At 48.0% G+C, this 19,482-nt stretch overlaps 1 protein-coding gene across 1 annotated transcript in view; it reads right to left on the bottom strand.

Moving 5' to 3' along the window:
* The window catches only part of SLC6A9 (solute carrier family 6 member 9), a 183,637-nt gene that overhangs the window by 162,651 nt on the left and 1,504 nt on the right, over positions 1-19,482 (bottom strand). The window lies entirely within an intron of this gene.

Raw genomic sequence — 19,482 nt, 5'->3', positions numbered from 1 at the left:
TCCACGGAACAACATCATCATTATAAGGGAGCGTTCACATGGCGCAGAATCCACAGAACAACATTATAAGGGCGCGTTCACACAGCGCAAAATCCACGGAATAATATCATTATAAGGGCGCGTTCACATGGTGTAGAATCCACGGAATAACATCATTATAAGGGCGCGTTCACACAGCGCAGAATCCACGGAATAATATTATAAGGGAGCGTTCACACAGCGCAGAATCCACGGAATAATATTATAAGGGAGCGTTCACACAGCGCAGAATCCACGGAATATTATTATAAGGGAGCGTTCACACAGCGCAGAATCCACGGAATATTATTATAAGGGAGCGTTCACACAGCGCAGAATCCACGGAACAACATTATAAGGGCGCGATCACACAGCGCAGAATCCACGGAATAACATAAGGGAGCGTTCACACAGCGCAGAATCCACGGAATAATATAAGGGCGCATTCACACAGCGCAGAATCCACGGAATGACATTATAAGGGCGCGTTCACACAGCGCAGAATCCACGGAACAACATTATAAGGGCGCGATCACACAGCGCAGAATCCACGGAATAACATAAGGGAGCGTTCACACAGCGCAGAATCCACGGAATAACATAAGGGAGCGTTCACACATCGCAGAATCCACGTAATAATATAAGGGCGCATTCACACAGCGCAGAATCCACGGAATGACATTATAAGGGCGCGTTCACACAGCGCAGAATCCACGGAATAACATCATTCTAAGGGAGCGTTCACACAGCGCAGAATCCACGGAATAACATTATAAGGGAGCGTTCACATGGCGCAGAATCCACGGAATGACATAAGGGCGCGTTCACACAGCGCAGAATCCACGGAACAACATTATAAGGGCGCGATCACAGCGCAGAATCCACGGAATATCATTATAAGGGAGCGTTCACACAGCGCAGAATCCACGGAATAATATTATAAGGGCGCGTTCACACAGCGCAGAATCCACGGTATAACACCATTATAAGGGCGCGATCACACAGCGCAGAATCCACGGAATAACATTATAAGGACGCGATCACACAGCGCAGAATCCACGGAATAACATAATTATAAGGGCGCGATCACAAAGCGCAGAATCCACGGAATGACATTATAAGGGCGCGTTCACACAGCGCAGAATCCACGGAATAACATTATAAGGGCGCGTTCACACAGCGCAGAATCCACGGAACAACATTATAAGGGCGCGTTCACACAGCGCAGAATCCACGGAACAACATCATTATAAGGGCGCGTTCACACAGCGCAGAATCCACGGAATAACATTATAAGGGCACGATCACACAGCGCAGAATCCACGGAATATCATCATTATAAGGGCGCGTTCACACAGCGCAGAATCCACGGAATGACATTATAAGGGCGCGTTCACACAGCGCAGAATCCACGGAATGACATTATAAGGGCGCGTTCACACAGCGCAGAATCCACGGAATATCATCATTATAAGGGCGCGTTCACACAGCGCAGAATCCACGGAATAACATTATAAGGGCGCGTTCACACAGCGCAGAATCCACGGAATAACATCATTCTAAGGGAGCGTTCACACAGCGCAGAATCCACGGAATAACATCATTATAAGGGAGCGTTCACATGGCGCAGAATCCACGGAATGACATAAGGGCGCGATCACACAGCGCAGAATCCACGGAACAACATAAGGGCGCGATCACAGCGCAGAATCCACGGAATATCATTATAAGGGAGCGTTCACACAGCGCAGAATCCACGGAACAACATTATAAGGGCGCGATCACAGCGCAGAATCCACGGAATATCATTATAAGGGCGCGTTCACACAGCGAAGAATCCACGGAACAACATTATAAGGGCGCGTTCACACAGCGCAGAATCCACGGAATATCATCATTATAAGGGCGCGATCACACAGCGCAGAATCCACGGAATGACATTATAAGGGCGCGTTCACACAGCGAAGAATCCACGGAATAACATTATAAGGGCGCGTTCACACAGCGCAGAATCCACGGAATAACATAAGGGCGCGTTCACACAGCGCAGAATCCACGGAATAAAATTATAAGGGCGCGTTCACACAGCGAAGAATCCACGGAATAACATTATAAGGGCGCGTTCACACAGCGCAGAATCCACGGAATAACATTATAAGGGCGCGTTCACACAGCGAAGAATCCACGGAATAACATTATAAGGGCGCGTTCACACAGCGCAGAATCCACGGAATATCATTATAAGGGAAAGTTCACACAGCGCAGAATCCACGGAACAACATTATAAGGGCGCGATCACACAGCGCAGAATCCACGGAATAATATTATAAGGGCGCGATCACACAGCGCAGAATCCACGGAATAACATCATTATAAGGGCGCGATCACACAGCGCAGAATCCACGGAACAACATTATAAGGGCGCGTTCACACAGCGCAGAATCCACGGAATAACATTATAAGGGCACGATCACACAGCGCAGAATCCACGAAATAACATAATTATAAGGGCGCGATCACACAGCGCAGAATCCACGGAATAACATCATTATAAGGACACGATCACACAGCGCAGAATCCACGGAATAACATCATTATAAGGGAGCGTTCACACAGCGCAGAATCCACGGAATGACATTATAAGGGAGCGTTCACAAAGCGCAGAATCCACGGAATAACATAATTATAAGGACACGATCACACAGCGCAGAATCCACGGAATAACATCATTATAAGGACACGATCACACAGCGCAGAATCCACGGAATAACATCATTATAAGGGAGCGTTCACACAGCGCAGAATCCACGGAATGACATTATAAGGGAGCGTTCACAAAGCGCAGAATCCACGGAATAACATAATTATAAGGGCGCGTTCACACAGCGCAGAATCCACGGAATAACATAATTATAAGGGCGCGTTCACAAAGCGCAGAATCCACGGAATAACATAATTATAAGGGCGCGCTCTGATTGGTCCGGCTCTGAGGACCCGACAAACAACATCTCCGATCTCAGCTCCCTGGAGGGAGAGTAATACGGATACGTGGACGAGCGGCGGCGGGGAGCGCGGCCAATCCTGACATTCTCTCCTTACAATGTAAATAACAAATGTGATCTCTGCAAACTGCAAATTAGCGCCGACATCCGCAACAAATCTCTGCAGCCGGTAGTTATTGTCCTAGAACTAAGAAAACCACCAAACGTTATAAAGAGGAGGGAGGGGCTAACCAGTGACAATAACAGCAATTCCTGGAGTCCGTGGGCAGCACAGAAAGGGAAACGGGCAGAAGAGGGAGACAACGACAACTGAGACGACACGGTGCACGATTATTAGTGAATATAGTGATCATCTGGTTTAGGGTTTGTTCACACTAAGGAATCTCCGCTCAGGACCTGCACCGCCACTATTGACGGCAATGCAGCTCACGCGTCAATTTCCACATTCTTTGGATCCATTTCTGCAGCGGAATTCTCCACCAGTGAATGGGTCCGCGGAGCACCATTATATACACCAATGTTCACACAGCAGGGAATTCCGCCCATGGAAATTCCGTAATGTGAACATACCCATATACATTTTCCATTTCTAATCTGTGTAAAGCTGCTTATTGGACATCAGCAGATCATGTGATGTGTGTTTGTGTAATGAGGGAGGGTGTGGCCTAAGGAGATCATGGCTCCCATATTATGACATTGTGCAGAATTATCAGGCGGCTTCTTTTCCTGAGACAAAATGTCCAAAAATTTGATTTGTCACAATTTGTATTTAGTCTTTCAGAGGGGGCAGAAGATATTGGGGGATCACAGAACCATCAAACTATTTGTTACCAAAAGTTAAAAAAAAAACTAAAAAACACGACGCTGCCAGAAACCGGTGATCCTCCAGTAATATTCCAGAACTGCAACCGGTCTGGAGTGGCCAGAAGTACAAGGGGTCACAGAGAGAGTGCCAAGGTGAGGAACCCAACCACCACTGAACAAGACACCAGACTGGACCAAGACATATCTGAAGACCCAACCACCACTGTACAAGACACCAGACTGGACCAAGACATATCTGAAGACCCAACCACCACTGTACAAGACACCAGACTGGACCAAGACATATCTGAAGACCCAACCACCACTGAACAAGACACCAGACTGGACCAAGATATATCTGAACACCTATCCACCACTAAACAAGACACCAGACTGGACCAAGACATATCTGAAGACCTGAACACCACTGAATACACCAGACCGGACCAAGACATATCTGAAGACCTGACCAACACTGAACAAGACACCAGACTGGACCAAGACATATCTGAAGACCCGACTACCACTAAACAAGACACCAGACTGGACCAAGACATATCTGAACACCTATCCACCACTAAACAAGACACCAGACTGAACCAAGACATATCTGAAGACCTGAACACCACCGAATACACCAGACCGGACCAAGACATATCTGAAGACCTGAACACCACTGAACAAGACACCAGACTGGACCAAAACATATCTGAAGACCCGACTACCACTAAACAAGACACCAGACTGGATCAAGACATATCTGAAGACCCGACTACCACTAAACAAGACACCAGATTGGACCAAGACATATCTGAAGACCTGACCACCACTGAACAAGACACCAGACTGGACCAAGACAAATCTGGAGACCTATCCACCACTGAACAGGACACCAGACTGGACCAAGACATATCTGAAGACCTATCCCCCACTGAGCAAAACACCAGACCGGACAAAGACATATCTGAAGACCTGACCACCACTGAACAAGACACCAGACTGGACCAAGACATCTCTGAAGACCTGACCACCACTGAACAATACACCAGACCGGACCAAGACATATCTGAAGACCTATCCACCACTGAACAAGACACCAGACTGGACCAAGACATATCTGAAGACCCGACCAACACTGAACAAGACACCAGACTGGACCAAGACATCTCTGAAGACCTGACCACCACTGAACAATACATCAGACTGGACCAAGACATATCTGAAGACCCGACCAACACTGAACAAGACACCAGACTGGACCAAGACATCTCTGAAGACCTGACCACCACTGAACAATACATCAGACTGGACCAAGACATCTCTGAAGACCCGACCACCACTGAACAATACACCAGACTGGACCAAGACATCTCTGAAGACCTATCCACCACTGAACAAGACACCAGACTGGACCAAGACATCTCTGAAGACAGTGCAAGATGTCTACAGAGATTGTGGTCTATGCCACCAGCCTGCAGGAATGCTGGAAGCAGATAAGAACCCTGTTGAGTCTGATAAGAATGAAACCCACTGCAGAGGCTCTACATTATCTCCATTATTTACCGTCTTCTCAGACTAAAGCATTTCCTCGTTACTTCTATATGACAAGCGATGAGTGTTCTGGGGACATCTTTAGGAGATTCAGTAGACTGGAACAGGTCTAGGGCAGGAATGTGAGAAGATTCCAGTCTACCAAGCCTCACAGGGGAGTTCTGAATGGGACGATGGACCTTCTGAGCAGGATTGGTGGCAGAACGGAGTCTATATCCAACCATCTTTACACAAGTGACTAAAATCCAGAATATCAGAGATGCCTCCAGGGAGAAGGTCAAGGTGCAGGAATTCTGTCCTCTCAGCGCAGACCATCTCTCTATATAATGGAAGACAAGGTTCATATTTACCTCCCCCCCTATCACCTTTGACTCTTCAGAAGACAAAGCTGGAGAAAGCAGAGACAATCCTGATGGTTCTCTCTAACCTTTTCTCTATCCAACATTCATTTCTGGAGACTCCTCTTCACCCAGATCCCCTGTGACAGAGAAGGATTCTACATTCGGACCCGGATGGATCTTACACCATGGAGGATGAACAAAGTAATCTTAAAGCTTGAGATGAGGTTCTTAAAGGGGTACTCTGCTGCTCAGCATTTGGAACAAACTGTTCCAAACGCTGGAGCCGGCGCCGGGAGCTGATGATGTCATAGCCCCGCCCCCTCATGACGACCCCCATGATGTACCCCTTTAATACTTTGGCTAAGTCTATAAAAGATGGCACAAAGAGGAATAATGAGAGAATATGGAGAATCTTCAAGTCTTGGTCTTCCCCCAGGGGATCTCCTTATCAGCACTTGAAGACCCTCAAAGTGCAATACTCTGCAGTCACTTCAAATATAGATGGAAAATTCACGGTCATAAAGAAAGTCTTTGGGCTGTAAGGATCCATCGGCCTAGTCCTTTTCGGGACTTCCATCTTATGCCCAAGCACCTGGAACCATTGGTCTTCTGATCTACAATATGTCTTAAAAAACGTGATTTCTCGTGGGCATCATCGTGATCTCGGAGGATACGCGAGATACAGATCCTGTCACGAGAGAGGACGATGCCAGGAGGTCTTCCCAAGGTTCTCTCAGCTGGTAAGACATCATCCTGCTGTCCATCCAACTTTTCCATCTGTCGCATTTCACAGGAGCCGTTCTGGAGGATCAAGACCAGTGGTCTAAAAAAGTGGCCCTCCAGATGGGGCAAAACTTCAACTCCCAGCATGCTCGGACAGCCGTTGGCTGTCTGGGGGGCCACTTTTTAAACCACTGGTCTAGAGTGTCCAGATAAATTCTAGAGGGAGAACGGCCTAGGTCAGAATCCTCCTTATAACCTACGGCCTCACAATCTTCTCATATTCCTCTGCCGGACATTTGTAGAGCAGCATTATGGCCACCACCATCAACCTTTGTGAAACCCTATAGGCAGGGTCACGTCTGCCATGAGGACACTTGACTTAGTAGCTTTAGGCAACGCCACGAAAGGTGGGTGGCACAGAGGTCACCCCTTCCCATAAGGTATGGATCACGTGAGGGAGTATGGCGCGAGTTCAGCACCATGCCCAATGGGTGTCGGCTGCTATCCATCGCCCACACCAGCCAGTAATGGCCGATATTGAAGACCAGTCTGATATTGGTCATTTAGCTGTTTATTTCAATATTTAAACAGTTCTGGTCCTATCCCTGGTGTCTTGTGGTCAGATCGGCACCCCCACCATGTAATTGCTGGGTACCGATGGGTTATCAGGGCAGCCTGTACTAGACAAAGGTGTCTGCCTTGACTTGGCTATGGATGGTCGGCCGTAACCAATAGAGCGCCAATGTATTAGATCAATGTGATGCATTTACATGATATAGATCTATATCAGAAATCCAATGGCATCACCGTCTGCAAAACTATCCAAATTATTAAATTATTATGTTCCTGATCACACGTGGTCATCGGCATAAAGGGCAACACATTCCAACTGCTAAAATTGAATAAAAAGTGATCAAAAACAAAACTATGCAAAAGTGATGGCGCCTGTATGTGTATATGTGGAGGGGGTTTCTTTAATTCACCTTGGGCAGCAGAGGGGCTACATTCCCCTCTGGATGTGCAGGAAAAGACTTTAATTTCCCAGGGTCCGCGGGCAGCACAAACGTCCCGTCCTGGGCCCCCCGCGATCAGCAGGATGGGACTCGGCGCTTAGGAGGAGCACATGCTGCAGCTGCCAAACGCTCCATTCATTTCTATGGGAGCCGATTATGCCTGAGAGCTGTACTCGGGTCTATTCCGCTGCAGCATGCGCTCGAGCGCCGGGCCCCGACCTGATGAGCGCGGGGGAGGGGGGGGGGGGAGCGGTCGGCTGCTTATCTCGTATCCTGTAGATAGGGGATAAGTTCATTTTTGCCGGAGATCTCCTTTAAATTCGGGAAGAAGATTAAACAAGTTGAATCTCATAATAGAATCCGGTAATAAAACCCCATAAATCTACGAGAATATTGGGGCAAATGATACCATGAAAATAACCCTGACACTTGGGGGACAGAGTGCGGACCCTCATACACATCCAGCCGCCTCCATCCCTGACACAGCTCTGCCTCACTGAGGTCTACAGAGCGACAGCTGCCGATCTCCCTGCGCCTCACGGCTGACCGGGCCGATTCATTAGACCGTGGATTTTACCGCTAATCAGAGGAGTCAGCGGGCGCTCGGCAGGCGGTGCAGCTGCTACCCCACGTGTGACCGACACAACGAGATCAGGAGTGATGGCTGTAATGATGGTCACAGCGAACAACCCCCCGAAACATGAAACCCACCGAAACATGAACGCCCAAAACATTAACTCCCCCCGAAACATGAACGCCACCGAAACATGAACCCCCAAAACATTAACTCCCCCCGAAACAAGAAACCCCCCGAAACATTAATTCCCCCCGAAACAAGAAACCCACCGAAACATGAACCCCCAAAACATTAACTCCCCCCCCCAAAACAAGAAACCCACCGAAACATGAACGCCCAAAACATTAACTCCCCCCCCCCCAAAACAAGAAACCCACCGAAACATGAACCCCCAAAACATTAACTCCCCCCCCCAAAACAAGAAACCCACCGAAACATGAACCCCCAAAACATTAACTCCCCCCCCAAAACAAGAAACCCACCGAAACATGAACCCCCAAAACATTAACTCCCCCCCCCCCAAAACAAGAAACCCACCGAAACATGAACGCCCCACCTAAAACATGAACCCCCAAAACATTAACTCCCCCCGAAACAAGAAACCCACCGAAACATGAACCCCCAAAACATTAACTCCCCCCCCGAAACAAGAAACTCTCCGAAACATGAGCTCTCAGTGAATCATTAACTCCCTCCGAAACAAGAACCCCCTGAAACATCAACCCTCCCCCCCAAAAAATACTGGTGATTGATCTCCATATATAGAGAGCGGGGGGCCATCTCCTCCATATATAGAGAGCGGGGGGCCATCTCCTCCATAGAGAGCGGGGGGCCATCTCCTCCATATATAGAGAGCGGGGGCCATCTCCTCCATATATAGAGAGCGGGGGGCCATCTCCTCCATATATAGAGAGCGGGGGCCATCTCCTCCATATATAGAGAGCGGGGGGGCCATCTCCTCCATATATAGAGAGCGGGGGGGCCATCTCCTCCATATATAGAGAGCGGGGGGCCATCTCCTCCATATATAGAGAGCGGGGGGCCATCTCCTCCATATATAGAGAGCGGGGGCGATCTCCTCCATATGTAGAGAGCGGGGGCCATCTCCTCCATATATAGAAAGCGGGGGCCATCTCCTCCATATATAGAGAGCGGGGGGCCATCTCCTCCATATATAGAGAGCGGGGGGCCATCTCCTCCATATATAGAGAGCGGGGGGCCATCTCCTCCATATATAGAGAGCGGGGGGCCATCTCCTCCATATATAGAGAGCGGGGGGCCATCTCCTCCATATATAGAGAGCGGGGGGCTATCTCCTCCATATATAGAGAGCGGGGGGCCATCTCCTCCATATATAGAGAGCGGGGGGCCATCTCCTCCATATATAGAGAGCGGGGGGCCATCACCTCCATATATAGAGAGCGGGGGGCCATCACCTCCATATATAGAGAGCGGGGGGCCATCACCTCCATATATAGAGAGCGGGGGCGATCTCCTCCATATGTAGAGAGCGGGGGCCATCTCCTCCATATATAGAAAGCGGGGGCGATCTCCTCCATATGTAGAGAGCGGGGGGGCCATCTCCTCCATATATAGAGAGCGGGGGCGATCTCCTCCATATGTAGAGAGCGGGGGGGCCATCTCCTCCATATATAGAAAGCGGGGGCCATCTCCTCCATATGTAGAGAGCGGGGGGGCCATCTCCTCCATATATAGAGAGCGGGGGGGCCATCTCCTCCATATATAGAGAGCGGGGGGGCCATCTCCTCCATATATAGAGAGCGGGGGGGCCATCTCCTCCATATATAGAGAGCGGGGGGGCCATCTCCTCCATAGAGAGCGGGGGCCATCTCCTCCATATATAGAGAGCGGGGGCCATCTCCTCCATATATAGAGAGCGGGGGCCATCTCCTCCATATATAGAGAGCGGGGGCCATCTCCTCCATATATAGAAAGCGGGGGCCATCTCCTCCATATGTAGAGAGCGGGGGGGCCATCTCCTCCATATATAGAGAGCGGGGGGGGCCATCTCCTCCATATATAGAGAGCGGGGGGGGCCATCTCCTCCATATATAGAGAGCGGGGGGGCCATCTCCTCCATAGAGAGCGGGGGCCATCTCCTCCATATATAGAGAGCGGGGGCCATCTCCTCCATATATAGAGAGCGGGGGCCATCTCCTCCATATATAGAGAGCGGGGGCCATCTCCTCCATATATAGAGAGCGGGGGCCATCTCCTCCATATAAAGAGAGCGGGGGCCCATCTCCTCCATATATAGAGAGCGGGGGGCCATCTCCTCCATATATAGAGAGCGGGGGGGCCATCTCCTCCATATATAGAGAGCGGGGGGGCCATCTCCTCCATATATAGAGAGCGGGGGCCATCTCCTCCATATATAGAGAGCGGGGGCCATCTCCTCCATATATAGAGAGCGGGGGCCATCTCCTCCATATGTAGAGAGCGGGGGGGCCATCTCCTCCATATATAGAGAGCGGGGGGGCCATCTCCTCCATATATAGAGAGCGGGGGGGCCATCTCCTCCATATATAGAGAGCGGGGGGGCCATCTCCTCCATATATAGAGAGCGGGGGGCCATCTCCTCCATATATAGAGAGCGGGGGGCCATCTCCTCCATAGAGAGCGGGGGGCCATCTCCTCCATATATAGAGAGCGGGGGCCATCTCCTCCATATAAAGAGAGCGGGGGCCATCTCCTCCATATAAAGAGAGCGGGGGCCCATCTCCTCCATATGTAGAGAGCGGGGGCCATCTCCTCCATATATAGAAAGCGGGGGCCATCTCCTCCATATATAGAGAGCGGGGGCCATCTCCTCCATATATAGAGAGCGGGGGCCGATCTCCTCCATATATAGAGAGCGGGGGGCCATCTCCTCCATAGAGAGCGGGGGCCATCTCCTCCATATATAGAGAGCGGGGGGCCATCTCCTCCATATATAGAGAGCGGGGGCGATCTCCTCCATAGAGAGCGGGGGCCATCTCCTCCATATATAGAGAGCGGGGGCGATCTCCTCCATATATAGAGAGCGGGGGCCATCTCCTCCATATATAGAGAGCGGGGGCCATCTCCTCCATATATAGAGAGCGGGGGGCCATCTCCTCCATATATAGAGAGCGGGGGCCGATCTCCTCCATATATAGAGAGCGGGGGGGCCATCTCCTCCATATGTAGAGAGCGGGGGGGCCATCTCCTCCATATATAGAGAGCGGGGGGGCCATCTCCTCCATATATAGAGAGCGGGGGGGCCATCTCCTCCATATATAGAGAGCGGGGGGCCATCTCCTCCATATATAGAGAGCGGGGGGCCATCTCCTCCATATATAGAAAGCGGGGGCCATCTCCTCCATATATAGAGAGCGGGGGGGCCATCTCCTCCATATATAGAGAGCGGGGGGGCCATCTCCTCCATATATAGAGAGCGGGGGGGCCATCTCCTCCATATATAGAGAGACAGTTGTAGTGTTTGATATTGTTCAGTGTATTGTATTAGTATTTCGGTGATGTATAGTATAGTAGTGCGGTGTAGATGAGTGTTGTAGTGTCGGTGATGTATAGTAGTGCGGTGTAGATGAGTGTTGTAGTGTCGGTGATGTATAGTAGTGCGGTGTAGATGAGTGTTGTAGTGTCGGTGATGTATAGTATAGTAGTGCGGTGTAGATGAGTGTTGTAGTGTCGGTGATGTATAGTAGTGCGGTGTAGATGAGTGTTGTAGTGTCGGTGATGTATAGTATAGTAGTGCGGTGTAGATGAGTGTTGTAGTGTCGGTGATGTATAGTAGTGCGGTGTAGATGAGTGTTGTAGTGTCGGTGATGTATAGTATAGTAGTGCGGTGTAGATGAGTGTTGTAGTGTCGGTGATGTATAGTAGTGCGGTGTAGATGAGTGTTGTAGTGTCGGTGATGTATAGTATAGTAGTGCGGTGTAGATGAGTGTTGTAGTGTCGGTGATGTATAGTATAGTAGTGCGGTGTAGATGAGTGTTGTAGTGTCGGTGATGTATAGTAGTGCGGTGTAGATGAGTGTTGTAGTGTCGGTGATGTATAGTATAGTAGTGCGGTGTAGATGAGTGTTGTAGTGTCGGTGATGTATAGTATAGTAGTGCGGTGTAGATGAGTGTTGTAGTGTCGGTGATGTATAGTAGTGCGGTGTAGATGAGTGTTGTAGTGTTGGTGATGTATAGTAGTGCGGTGTAGATGAGTGTTGTAGTGTTGGTGATGTATAGTAGTGCGGTGTAGATGAGTGTTGTAGTGTCGGTGATGTATAGTAGTGCGGTGTAGATGAGTGTTGTAGTGTTGGTGATGTATAGTAGTGCGGTGTAGATGAGTGTTGTAGTGTCGGTGATGTATAGTATAGTAGTGCGGTGTAGATGAGTGTTGTAGTGTTGGTGATGTATAGTATAGTAGTGCGGTGTAGATGAGTGTTGTAGTGTCGGTGATGTATAGTATAGTAGTGCGGTGTAGATGAGTGTTGTAGTGTTGGTGATGTATAGTATAGTAGTGCGGTGTAGATGAGTGTTGTAGTGTCGGTGATGTATAGTAGTGCGGTGTAGATGAGTGTTGTAGTGTTGGTGATGTATAGTAGTGCGGTGTAGATGAGTGTTGTAGTGTTGGTGATGTATAGTAGTGCGGTGTAGATGAGTGTTGTAGTGTTGGTGATGTATAGTAGTGCGGTGTAGATGAGTGTTGTAGTGTCGGTGATGTATAGTATAGTAGTGCGGTGTAGATGAGTGTTGTAGTGTTGGTGATGTATAGTAGTGCGGTGTAGATGAGTGTTGTAGTGTCAGTGATGTATAGTAGTGCGGTGTAGATGAGTGTTGTAGTGTTGGTGATGTATAGTAGTGCGGTGTAGATGAGTGTTGTAGTGTTGGTGATGTATAGTAGTGCGGTGTAGATGAGTGTTGTAGTGTCAGTGATGTATAGTAGTGCGGTGTAGATGAGTGTTGTAGTGTCTGTGATGTATAGTAGTGCGGTGTAGATGAGTGTTGTAGTGTCGGTGATGTATAGTAGTGCGGTGTAGATGAGTGTTGTAGTGTCGGTGATGTATAGTATAGTAGTGCGGTGTAGATGAGTGTTGTAGTGTCGGTGATGTATAGTAGTGCGGTGTAGATGAGTGTTGTAGTGTCAGTGATGTATAGTAGTGCGGTGTAGATGAGTGTTGTAGTGTCTGTGATGTATAGTATAGTAGTGCGGTGTAGATGAGTGTTGTAGTGTCGGTGATGTATAGTAGTGCGGTGTAGATGAGTGTTGTAGTGTCAGTGATGTATAGTAGTGCGGTGTAGATGAGTGTTGTAGTGTCGGTGATGTATAGTATAGTAGTGCGGTGTAGATGAGTGTTGTAGTGTCAGTGATGTATACTAGTGCGGTGTAGATGAGTGTTGTAGTGTCGGTGATGTATAGTATAGTAGTGCGGTGTAGATGAGTGTTGTAGTGTTGGTGATGTATAGTAGTGCGGTGTAGATGAGTGTTGTAGTGTCGGTGATGTATAGTAGTGCGGTGTAGATGAGTGTTGTAGTGTCGGTGATGTATAGTATAGTAGTGCGGTGTAGATGAGTGTTGTAGTGTTGGTGATGTATAGTAGTGCGGTGTAGATGAGTGTTGTAGTGTTGGTGATGTATAGTAGTGCGGTGTAGATGAGTGTTGTAGTGTTGGTGATGTATAGTAGTGCGGTGTAGATGAGTGTTGTAGTGTTGGTGATGTATAGTAGTGCGGTGTAGATGAGTGTTGTAGTGTCGGTGATGTATAGTATAGTAGTGCGGTGTAGATGAGTGTTGTAGTGTTGGTGATGTATAGTAGTGCGGTGTAGATGAGTGTTGTAGTGTCAGTGATGTATAGTAGTGCGGTGTAGATGAGTGTTGTAGTGTCGGTGATGTATAGTATAGTAGTGCGGTGTAGATGAGTGTTGTAGTGTCGGTGATGTATAGTATAGTAGTGCGGTGTAGATGAGTGTTGTAGTGTCGGTGATGTATAGTAGTGCGGTGTAGATGAGTGTTGTAGTGTCGGTGATGTATAGTAGTGCAGTGTAGATGAGTGTTGTAGTGTCGGTGATGTATAGTAGTGCGGTGTAGATGAGTGTTGTAGTGTTGGTGATGTATAGTATAGTCGTGCGGTGTAGATGAGTGTTGTAGTGTCGGTGATGTATAGTATAGTAGTGCGGTGTAGATGAGTGTTGTAGTGTCGGTGATGTATAGTAGTGCGGTGTAGATGAGTGTTGTAGTGTTGGTGATGTATAGTAGTGCGGTGTAGATGAGTGTTGTAGTGTCGGTGATGTATAGTCGTGCGGTGTAGATGAGTGTTGTAGTGTCGGTGATGTATAGTATAGTAGTGCGGTGTAGATGAGTGTTGTAGTGTTGGTGATGTATAGTAGTGCGGTGTAGATGAGTGTTGTAGTGTCAGTGATGTATAGTAGTGCGGTGTAGTTGAGTGTTGTAGTGTCGGTGATGTATAGTAGTGCGGTGTAGATGAGTGTTGTAGTGTCGGTGATGTATAGTAGTGCGGTGTAGATGAGTGTTGTAGTGTCGGTGATGTATAGTATAGTAGTGCGGTGTAGATGAGTGTTGTAGTGTCGGTGATGTATAGTATAGTAGTGCGGTGTAGATGAGTGTTGTAGTGTCGGTGATGTATAGTAGTGCGGTGTAGATGAGTGTTGTAGTGTCGGTGATGTATAGTATAGTAGTGCGGTGCAGATGAGTGTTGTAGTGTCGGTGATGTATAGTAGTGCGGTGTAGATGAGTGTTGTAGTGTCAGTGATGTATAGTAGTGCGGTGTAGATGAGTGTTGTAGTGTCGGTGATGTATAGTATAGTAGTGCGGTGTAGATGAGTGTTGTAGTGTCGGTGATGTATAGTAGTGCGGTGTAGATGAGTGTTGTAGTGTCGGTGATGTATAGTAGTGCGGTGTAGATGAGTGTTGTAGTGTCGGTGATGTATAGTATAGTAGTGCGGTGTAGATGAGTGTTGTAGTGTTGGTGATGTATAGTATAGTAGTGCGGTGTAGATGAGTGTTGTAGTGTCGGTGATGTATAGTATAGTAGTGCGGTGTAGATGAGTGTTGTAGTGTCGGTGATGTATAGTAGTGCGGTGTAGATGAGTGTTGTAGTGTTGGCTATGTATAGTAGTGCGGTGTAGATGAGTGTTGTAGTGTCGGTGATGTATAGTATAGTAGTGCGGTGTAGATGAGTGTTGTAGTGTCGGTGATGTATAGTAGTGCAGTGTAGATGAGTGTTGTAGTGTCGGTGATGTATAGTAGTGCGGTGTAGATGAGTGTTGTAGTGTTGGTGATGTATAGTATAGTAGTGCGGTGTAGATGAGTGTTGTAGTGTCGGTGATGTATAGTATAGTAGTGCGGTGTAGATGAGTGTTGTAGTGTTGGTGATGTATAGTAGTGCGGTGTAGATGAGTGTTGTAGTGTCGGTGATGTATAGTAGTGCGGTGTAGATGAGTGTTGTAGTGTTGGTGATGTATAGTAGTGCGGTGTAGATGAGTGTTGTAGTGTCGGTGATGTATAGTATAGTAGTGCGGTGTAGATGAGTGTTGTAGTGTCGGTGATGTATAGTAGTGCGGTGTAGATGAGTGTTGTAGTGTCGGTGATGTATAGTATAGTAGTGCGGTGTAGATGAGTGTTGTAGTGTCTGTGATGTATAGTATAGTAGTGCGGTGTAGATGAGTGTTGTAGTGTCAGTGATGTATAGTAGTGCGGTGTAGATGAGTGTTGTAGTGTCAGTGATGTATAGTAGTGCGGTGTAGATGAGTGTTGTAGTGTTGGTGATGTATAGTAGTGCGGTGTAGATGAGTGTTGTAGTGTCAGTGATGTATAGTATAGTAGTGCGGTGTAGATGAGTGTTGTAGTGTCGGTGATGTATAGTATAGTAGTGCGGTGTAGATGAGTGTTGTAGTGTTGGTGATGTATAGTATAGTAGTGCGGTGTAGATGAGTGTTGTAGTGTTGGTGATGTATAGTATAGTAGTGCGGTGTAGATGAGTGTTGTAGTGTTGGTGATGTATAGTAGTGCGGTGTAGATGAGTGTTGTAGTGTTGGTGATGTATAGTATAGTAGTGCGGTGTAGATGAGTGTTGTAGTGTTGGTGATGTATAGTATATGTAGTGCGGTGTAGATGAGTGTTGTAGTGTCGGTGATGTATAGTATAGTAGTGCGGTGTAGATGAGTGTTGTAGTGTCGGTGATGTATAGTATAGTAGTGCGGTGTAGATGAGTGTTGTAGTGTCGGTGATGTATAGTATAGTAGTGCGGTGTAGATGAGTGTTGTAGTGTCGGTGATGTATAGTAGTGCGGTGTAGATGAGTGTGGTAGTGTTGGTGATGTATAGTATAGTAGTGCGGGTGTAGATGAGTGTTTTAGTGTCGGTGATGTATAGTAGTGCGGTGTAGATGAGTGTTGTAGTGTCGGTGATGTATATGTATAGTAGTGCGGTGTAGATGAGTGTTGTAGTGTTGGTGATGTATATTACTAGTAGTGCGGTGTAGATGAGTGTTGTAGTGTTGGTGATGTATAGTATAGTAGTGCGGTGTAGATGAGTGTTGTAGTGTTGGTGATGTATAGTATAGTAGTGCGGTGTAGATGAGTGGTTGTAGTGTCGGTGATGTATAGGTAGTGCGGTGTAGATGAGTGTTTGTAGTGTTGGTGATGTATAGTAGTGCGGTGTAGATGAGTGTTGTAGTGTCAGTGATGTATAGTCGTGCGGTGTTAGATGAGTGTTGTAGTGTCGGTGATGTATAGTAGTGCGGTGTAGTTGAGTGTTGTAGTGTCGGTGACATCTAGTTGTGAGTTACATCAGCCGCCACGTGTTACGTGTTTTGTGTCAGGCTCCGCCCCCTGCACATGGTGTGGAAAGTTACTGGAGACACAGAACAGCAGCTCAGAATAGAGACCCCAAGGACCGGACCCAGCGCAGCCCCCCCCCTCCCTCCCCGTCATTGTCCGTCCTAATCCCTCATTACCATCACAGTGAACCAGACCCCAAATAAAGGAGAACCCCCCCTGACCGAGGGTATCAGACCCAAAATAAAGGAGAACCCCCCAGACTGAGGGTATCAGACCCCAAATAAAGGGACAACCCCCCAGACTGAGGGCATCAGACCCCAAATAAAGGACAACCCCCCAGACTAAGTGTATCAGACCCCAAATAAAGGACAACCCCCCAGACTGAGGGTATCAGACCCCAAATAAAGAAGAACCCCCCCCCAGACTGAGGGTATCAGACCCCAAATAAAGGACAACCCCCCCAGACTGAGGGTATCAGACCCCAAATAAAGGACAACCCCCCAGACTGAGGGTATCAGACCCCAAATAAAGAAGAACCCCCCCCAGACTGAGGGTATCAGACCCCAAAATAAAGGACAACCCCCCAGACTGAGGGTATCAGACCCCAAATAAAGTAGAACCCCCCAGATTGAGGGTAACACATCCCAAATAAAGAAGAACCCCCCAGACTGAGGGTATCAGACCCCAAATAAAGAACCCCCCCAGACAGAGGGTATCAGACCCCATATAAAGGAGAACCCCCCCCCAGAGGGTATCAGACCCAAATAAAGGAGACCCCCCCCAGACTGAGGTTATCAGACCCAAATAAAGGAGAACCCCCAGACTGAGTGTATCAGACCCCAAATAAAGGAGAACCCCCCCATACTGAGTGTATCAGACCCCAAATAAAGGAGAACCCCCCCCCAGACTGAGGGTATCAGACCCCAAATAAAGGAGAACCCCCCCAGACTGAGTGTATCAGACCCCAAATAAAGGAGAACCCCCCCCCAGACTGAGGGTATCAGACCCCAAATAAAGGAGAACCCCCCAGACTGAGTGTATCAGACCCCAAATAAAGGAGAACCCCCCCCAGACTGAGGTATCAGACCCCAAATAAAGAAGAACCCCCCCCCCCACTGACGGTTTCAGACTCGATACAAAAGGCAGACTCCTCCCAAGATTGTGAGCACCAGATCCCAAACTGCCCCCAGAGGTAAATATACAGTCCACACTGCACTTATATACAGTCCACACTGCACCTTATATACAGTCCGCACTGCACCCTTATATACAGTCCACACTGCACCTTATATACAGTCCACACTGCACCTTATATACAGTCCACACTGCACCTATATACATTCCGCACTGCACCTTATATACAGTCCACACTGCACCCTTATATACAGTCCACACTGCACCTTATATACAGTCCACACTGCACCTTATATACAGTCCACCTTATACACAGTCCGCACTGCACCTTATAACACAGTCCGCACTGCACCTTATATACAGTCCGCACTGCACCTTATATACAGTCCGCACTGCGCACCTTATACACAGCCCGCACTACACCTTATACACAGCCCGCACTACACCTTATACACAGTCCGCACTGCACCTTATACACAGTCCGCACTGCACCCTTATACACAGCCCGCACTGCACCTTATACACAGTCCACACTGCACCTTATACACAGTCCGCACTGCACCTTATACACAGTCCACACTGCACCTTATACACAGTCCGCACTGCACCTTATATACAGTCCACACTGCACCTTATATACAGTCCACACTGCACCTTATATACAGTCCCACACTGCACCTTATATACTCAGTCCACACTGCACCCTTATATACAAGTCCACCTTATATACAGTCCACACTGCAACCTTATATACAGTCCCACACTGCACTTTATATACAGTCCACCTTATATACAGTCCACACTGCACCTTATATACAGTCCATCTTATATACAGTCCACACTGCACCTTATATACAGTCCACCTTATATACAGTCCACACTGCACCTTATATACAGTCCACCTTATATACAGTCCACACTGCACCTTATACACAGTCCACACTGCACCTTATATACAGTCCACACTGCACCTTATACAGTCCACCACTGCACCCTTATATACAGGTCCACACTGCACACTTATTATACAGTCCACACTGCACCTTATACACAGTCCACACTGCACCTTATATAACAGTCCACACTGCAACCTTAATAACAGTCCACACTGCACCTTATATACAGTCCACACTGCACCTATATACAGTCACACTGCACCTTATATACAGTCCACACTGCCACCTTATATCACAGTCCAAGTCCACCTTTCAGTCCACACTGCACCATATACAGTCCACCTTATATACAGTCCACACTGCACCTATATACAGTCCACCTTATATACAGTCCACACTGCACCTTATATACAGTCCACCTTATATACAGTCCACACTGCAACCTTATATACAGTCCCACACTACAACCTTATATACAGTCCGCACTGCACCTTATATACAGTCCACACTGCACCTTATATACAGTCCGCACTGCACCTTATACACAGTCCACACTGCACCTTATACACAGTCCACACTGCACCTTATACACAGTCCACAACTGCACCTTATACACAGTCCACACTGCACCTT

Source organism: Hyla sarda, chromosome 7, assembly GCF_029499605.1.
Source record: "Hyla sarda isolate aHylSar1 chromosome 7, aHylSar1.hap1, whole genome shotgun sequence".
Lineage (NCBI taxonomy): Eukaryota > Metazoa > Chordata > Amphibia > Anura > Hylidae > Hyla > Hyla sarda.
The sequence above is the reverse complement of the archived record's forward strand: the minus strand, read 5'-3'. Positions and strand labels throughout refer to the sequence as shown.